A 7943-nucleotide genomic window follows, 5' to 3' on the forward strand; every position below is an offset into this window, starting at 1 on the left:
TAAGCGAAGGACCCCCATGTGCTATTTGTTGTCCCCGTGTTGCTTCATGTTGCTCTTGCGAATGAAAGCTTGGTCTGAAAATAATATGGTTAATGTATGTATGATCGATCTATATATTTCTAATTTATAATTTGGAAAATCGATTGTACATGAATAAAGTTATCTACATTTTTCACATTCACATTCTCATTTACTTTTGTTAATTTGAATAAAGAAGGTTGTGTTTTTCTGAATTTGTTTTACATTTTAATTTTTATTTTTATGTTAGTATGATTAAATTAGATATGGTATACAAAGACAAATTATTAATAATATGATATAATGTAATTTAAGAGATTATTCAATAATTCAGTATCAACATAAATCCTAATTATCTAACTATTTCATAGCTAATATTAGAAGTAAATAAAAATACAACTAAGCTAAAATTTCCCTTTTCCTAATAGATATTTGATATCAAATCCATAGGAAATAAGATGAAAGAACGAAGAGTGAAATTATAACATAGTAGAATATGTATATTGTTTGAATATGTTTGTAATTGAATTAAGAGATTAATTTAAAATCACATCACAACAAAAACGGTCAAAATCTCGAGTTTACTCTTATGATTTTACGATTTTAGAGATGGTTAACGAGTCTGATCTTAAATAAACTTTTAAATTAGATAAAATCTTATAATTTTAAATTTACGATAATAAGATTTAATAAGTTTATAAATAAATAAAAATTAATTTTATGATTTTATACAATTTTATATTAAAAAGAACAAATTTATATTTCTAAATTAAAAATATATTATTTATTAAAATAAATAAATTAATATAATTAACTTTTTTTAATATTTTAATATTTTTATTATTTAATTAATTTTATATTTAAATATATATATTTTGAAATTGTCGACATATACCATAATTAATCATTTATATAAATTATAATAATATATAATTAATATTTTAAAATAAACTTTTATAATTTTAAATAAACTCTTATACAAGTTTATAATTATATCACTAATATATTTGTGTTATTTTATTTATCATAAGCCATTTTCGTTGGTATATTCATCCAATCCATTAATTCAATCACATGACTAAGTTTCTCCCAAAATAGAACCAAATCATGGATTGATGAAGCATATTGTTTCATCCATGCACAAACGAAACGTTGATGACACAAATATACTTTACTAAAAATAATTAATTTGAGTTTAAATTTAAATAATTTAGAGATTTGCAGTAATTAAATTACTATTTGATTTTTTAGAAATCCATTGTTAAATTAAAAATAATTAATTTAAAAGATTATTTATTTGAAAATAAAGTCCCCAATTGATTTTTGAAAATCAATAAACTAGCATGCATACGTGTACAAACATATTTTAACAAGAGTTTCTTCAAATTTGTAGTTTTTTTAGGAAAATGACTTAGTGTCATTTCATTAAAAAAAACCTCAAAAAAGAGAAAATGAGTTTCAAGAAACAAAGCTAGACAGACCCTAGATTTGTTGATAATATCAAATGAGTTTCAAACAATTGAATTATAGAACAAACAGAAAAACGAACAATTGAATTACAAACAAGTAATCAAACAAGAACTATTTGAACATTCTTTTCCTTGTAATGATTTTATAGGAGATATTTCATCTTTGACTGAGCTTCCAACTGTTTTCATTAATCGAAATTTTCCTCCAAATATGTATGAGAGTGTTTCCATCAGAAATAATATCATCTCAAACTTTTCCTTCCGTTCTCTTATTATTGCTATGAATTCTTGTATTTCTTTCTCTCCAAATATTGTAAACTAGGGCTCTAAAGAAGCATTTGGAAACATTTGCATAACAACTATCACCCTTAACCTTTTTCTTTACAAGCTTTATGATTTCGTTCCATGTACCTGGATATTTAGTGGTATTCATGTTCAGAGCAAAATTGATCTACAACTTGGATACAAATGCGCACTCCCCAAACAAGTGGTCAATACTTTTCTCTTTTACTACGCAGATTGAGCAATTCACATCTGGAATATTCTTATACTTCTTAATTATGTCTCTTTTCACCAATTTTTTCCTGAATGTTAGTCAAAGAATGAATTGGTTGCGAGGTATAACCTTTGAAGACTAGACTACTTTATGTCAATCGACCACCACCTCCTTTGTTCTAATGATCTTCCATACTTTTCCTGCCACGAACTTTCTATTCATAACAGTATCTCATATCTTTGTATCATTGTTTCTATTGAATTTTATATCATTGATCAAATTTAGAATTATGACTCCTTCTAGTATACTCTTGAGAATAAAGTTGTATTTTCCTTTTTGAATATCTCAAATTGAGTACAATAGACATTTTCTTATGATTCTAATAGATTGGAAATTCTCCCAAAGAATTATGGGATTGTTCTCTAACCATGGATCATGCCAGAATAATATTCTCCTTCCATTACCGATTCTGAACTTCATCATCTGATATGCCTCTCCTCTAGTTCATAAGATTTTTATTCAAGGACCATGCCATTTCATTTTTGATTTCATAAATTCATAGTTTGGTGATACTCGGGAAAGGGCTTAGTGCTTCATTCTCCGTACCCGTTTTAAAAATGGTCTCTAATTATAAATTTGGCTTTTGAAAATCAGTTGTATAACATTTTATTTTAACCGATTATTCTCTCAGTCCTAGACATGCGTAGGTTTGTGCATATTTAAATAATTGTAACAAAAATTATTTAAATATTGGTACATACTGTCTATGATGGCTAGGGAGGAAAATACTTGAAGAATATCAGTTTTAAAAACATTAGGCTTTAACAATAAATCTTGAACAAGCCTTTGTCAAAAAGAATTTGTAAAAATATCCCAATAATATTTTAAAATCATTTTCTAATTTTTTGGGGTTTTAGAAAATGGGTTGAGGTTCCAAAATTACAAAAATAATTTCCTTAGGTCGAATTCATTTTATCGACCGAGGCTAAAAAGTCCTTGTTCTTAGTTAGGAACCCCTCGGTACGGGTTCAAGATCCTCAGACGAGGTGCGAAAGTCCCTAAATTGGGGTGCTAAGGCCTATCAGTCCTTGGGTAGAATTCTCGATCGGGTGCCAAAATTCTTAGTCGAACCTCTCGGTCATAGGTAGAAGTCATCGTCCTGTGTTTGGGAGTTCTCGGTTGGGTGTGAGACTCCTCGGTCCTGTTGAGTCAGCTCATTTGGCAGCTGAGCCTAACAAATTAATAAAGCCCATTAGGGCATATTTAATTAAGGGAAAAAAACACAGCAGTTTTAGATTGGTTTTTCTCTCTCTCTCTCTCTCTCTTCCAACAGTTCTTCCTCCATTGAAGCAGCAATTCCTCCATTGAAGCAGCAGGTTCTTCTTCTGATTTCCTTTATCTCTTCTCCATTTGGTTAGCCATCTTTAATGATGATGATAATGTATGTGAATGACAAGTTAGGATGAGGTCAATTGATAACTTTTGTTAGATTACCTCTAGGCTTGTATTGAACTACATTGTATACCCATTTGATATAGTGGATGATTTAAGTGGCCGAAGTGTCCCGTGGTTTTTACCTAATTTGGGTTTTCCACGTAAAATCTTGGTGTCCTGCTCTCTGTTTTTGATTGTTTGATGCTCAATTGTTTTGGCTGCCTATTTGATTACACAAAAGGGAAAAAGAATTGTTAGGCCTTGTTGTAGCTTGTTTATTTCTGAATTGCTAAATAGGTGCTATTATTCAATTTCTCCAACAAGTGGTATTAGAGCTGAGTTCGTTTGGTGGTGATTCTTGTATAATTCAAATGGAAGAATCGTTGAGCAGTAATGGAACGATGATCAAACTCACAACTACCAATTACACAATCTGGAAGTCACGGATAGAGGACTTATTGTGTAATTATGATTATGAAGACACTATTTTGGGTGATAAAGGCAAACCAGAGGCTATGACAGATGGAGATTGGAAGAAGCTGAACAGAAAGGCAGTTGGTAAAATCAGGCAATGGGTTGACAACAGTGTGTATCAGCATGTGGCTACTGAAGTTAATGCTTATAAGGTGTGGACTATTTTGAGTGAGCTGTATGAGAAGAACAACACTCAAAACAGAGCATTTCTATTTAGGAAGCTTTGCTCGTTGAAATATCAAGATGGGTCTTCTATGTCTGAGCATCTAAATGCTTTTCAGGAGATTCTAAATGAGTTGGCTGCGATAAGAATGAAATTTGATGATGAGCTTCATGCTATGTGTTTGATTAATTCTCTGCCTGATAGTTGGGAAACACTTGTGGTTTCAATTACCAATTCTGTTCCACAAGGTAAGCTCACTTTGAAAATGATGAAAGAGAGCGTGCTGAATGAAGAGGCTAGAAGAAAAGAACAGGGCTTCTCGACTCCAAGTCAGGTGTTCGTGACTGAGAAAAGGAGTAGAAGTAAAAGTAAAACTCCAAAGAATCGCAGTGGCAGTTCAGACAGGTCACGGGGAACATCTAGCTCGAGAAAAGAGATTACATGTTATCATTGTGGCAAGCCAGGACACAAGAAGTATCAGTGCAGATCTTTGAAGCGGGAACAAAAGGAGAATAAGCAAGATGGAAGTAGTAAGGTTGCAGATGTGGGTGGTAACGACATCGATATTGTTTACGACAATGATAGTATCAACCTTGTTTCTCAAGATACACAATGGGTGGTAGACTCAGGTGCTTCTTATTATGTCACCAATCGTTGTGATATATTTGCTTCTTACACTAGTGGACAGTTTGGTTCAGTGACGTTGGGAAACCATGTTACGTGTAAGATTGTTGGAAAAGGAGATGTCTGTTTGGATACTAACACTTCGTGCAAGCTACTTTTGAAGAATGTTCGACATGTTCCTGATATTCGGATGAATTTGATCTCTACTGGTATTCTTGATGATGAGGGCTATCATAGTTACTTTGGTGAAGGAAAATGGAAACTCACTAAGTGATCTTTGGTGATAGCTAAAGGAAAGAAGGTCGGTTCTCTTTATGTGACAGAAACTAAGTCTTACGGGGGAGAAGCAAATGCAGTTAATGATTGTTCAGCACAGCTTTGGCATAAGAGACTTGGTCACTTAAGTCAGAATGGCATGCAAGTTCTCTCCAAGACAATCGATCTCCAGGGCTTAAAGACCACAGATTTGAAGATATGCACAGATTGCTTAGTTGGTAAGCAACATAGGGTTTCCTTTAAAAGTTTCTCTCCATCTAGGAAGCCCAATATCCTAGATATGGTTCACACAGACATATGTTTTATGGATTTCTTGACTTTAGGTGGTGCTCATTATTACATCACTTTTATCGATGATTGCTCAAGGAAGGTGTGGGCATATTGCTTGAAGACTAAGGATCAAGCATTGGATTACTTCAAGTTGTTTCATACTGAAGTGGAGAGAGAAACTGGGAAGAAGTTGAAATGTGTTCGTTCGGACAATGGTGGCGAATACAGAGGACCATTTGTGGAATACTGTAAAAGTCATGGGATTAAGCTTTTGAAGACTGTTCCAAAAACACCTCAACAGAATGGAGTTGCAGAGAGGATGAACAGGTCTATCAATGAGAGAATTTTGTGTATGTTGTCTCATGCTAAGTTGCTAAAATCCTTTTGGGGAGAAGCAATGAAGACAACGGTTGATCTGATAAACCTTTCACCCTCAACTCCTTTAGATGGCGACGTTCCAGAAAGAGTTTGGAGAGGTAAAGACGTCTCTTATGATCACTTCAGAGTTTTTGGTTGTAAAGTGTTTGTTCATGTTCCTCGAGATGAGAGAGCTAAGCTTGATAGCAAGACGAGACAGTGTATCTTTATTGGGTATGGTCACGGAGAATTTGGGTACCGATGTTGGGATCCGGTTAACAAGAAACTCATTAAAAGCAGAGATGTGGTATTCTTTGAAGATCAGACCATTGAAGACTTTGAGAAAAAAGAAAAGCCGAAGTCTACAGAGAATGAATTGCCTGACAATGGTAGGATTCGTACACCACAATCACAGCCCAATGATGTGGAGAATGCCCAAGTTTAGGTTGATGAGACTCCTTTAGTTGATGCTGAGCCAACAGAGGAAGCTGAACAAGATGACGATAGTTCTCTAGAGCCACCTGATGATCAGTATATTAGAAGATCTAGTAGGCAGCGACAACCTTCTAGTAGGTATCCTCCCAATGAGTATGTGATGTTGACTGACGGGGGAGAACCAGAAACCTATCAAGAAGTATTGTCTCATGAAAACAAGAACAAGTGGTCGGTGGCAATGCAAGAAGAGATAAATTCTTTACAAGAGAACGAGACTTATGACTTGGTGAAACTTCCGAAAGGAAAGAAGACTTTGAAGAACAAGTGGGTATTCAAGTTAAAGTATCAAGAGAATAGCTCACAACCTCGATACAAAGCAAGACTGGTTGTGAAGGGCTTTGGACAGAAAAAGGGAATTGATTTTGAAGAGATCTTCTCACCGGTTGTGAAGAGGTCATCCATCAGAGTTGTGTTAGCATTGGCTGCTAGTCAAGATTTGGAAATTGAACAACTGGATGTGAAGACTGCATTTCTCCATGGTGACTTGGAGGAAGAGATCTATATGGAACAACCTGAGGGTTTCAAAGTTAAAGGTAAAGAAGATCTTGTCTGCAGGTTGAGGAAAAGCTTGTATGGGCTCAAGCAAGCGCCTAGACAATGGTACAGGAAATTTGACTCTTTCATAGAAGCAAATGGGTACAGTAAGACTACTTCTGATCATTGTGTTTTCATCAAGAGATACGGTGTTGATGATTATGTTATTCTTCTGCTCTATGTTGATGATATGCTGATTGTTGGGCAAGATATTGCGAAAATTGAGAAGCTCAAAAGGGAGTTGAACAAGTCTTTTGCGATGAAGGATTTGGGTTCAGTGAAACAGATCCTAGGCATGGAAATCACAAGAGACAGAAAGAACAGAACACTTTGGCTATCACAGGAGAAGTACATTGAGAAGGTACTTGAGAGGTTTGCAATGAAAAATGCAAAACCGGTTTTAGTTCCACTTGCAGGTCATTTCAAGTTAAGTTCTAAACAATGTCCTACAAGTGAGAAAGATAAAGATGAAATGAAGAATGTACCTTATGCCTCTGCAGTTAGTAGTCTTATGTATGCCATGGTATGTACAAGACCGGACATAGCACACGCAGTTGGTGTTGTTAGTCGGTATCTCTCCAACCCAGGCGAAGAACATTGGTTGGCTGTTAAGTGGATTCTCAGATATCTTCGAGGCTCTTTGAAAGCACGTTTATGTTTCGGAAGTGATACTCCTATTTTGGAAGGCTTTACAGATTCTGATATGGCGAGTGATGTTGATTCAAGAAAATCTGTATCAGGTTTTTTGGTTACCTTTGCAGGCGGTGCTGTTTCGTGGCAGTCAATGTTACAAAAGTGTGTTGCTTTGTCTACTACAGAAGCTGAGTATATTGCAGCTACTGAGGCATGTAAAGAGGTGTTATGGATGAAGAAGTTCCTACAAGAGTTGGGCCAAAAGCAAGAGAAGTTTACTTTGTTTTGCGACAGTCAAAGTGCCATTCATCTCTCAAAGAATTCAGCTTTTCATTCGAGATCCAAACACATCGACGTGAGATATCATTGGATACGTGATGTGCTTGAGGCAAAAGAGCTGAAGTTGGAGAAGATTCATACAAGTGAGAATGGTGCTGATATGTTTACGAAATCCTTGCCTAAGGACAAGTTTGAAGATTGTCGGGAGAGAGCGGGTTTATTGGAGCCCGCGAAGTTGTGCTGATGGGGGAGATTTGTTGGGTCAGCTCATTTGGCAGCTGGGCCTAACAAATTAATAAAGCCCATTAGGGCATATTTAATTAAGAAAAAAAAACACAGCAGTTTTAGATTGGTTTTTCTCTCTCTCTCTCTTCCAGCAGTTCTTCCTCCATTGAAGCAGCAATTCCTCCATTGAAGCAGC

The sequence above is a fragment of the Impatiens glandulifera genome, chromosome 1, assembly GCF_907164915.1.
Source record: "Impatiens glandulifera chromosome 1, dImpGla2.1, whole genome shotgun sequence".
In the NCBI taxonomy this organism is placed as follows: Eukaryota; Viridiplantae; Streptophyta; class Magnoliopsida; order Ericales; family Balsaminaceae; genus Impatiens; species Impatiens glandulifera.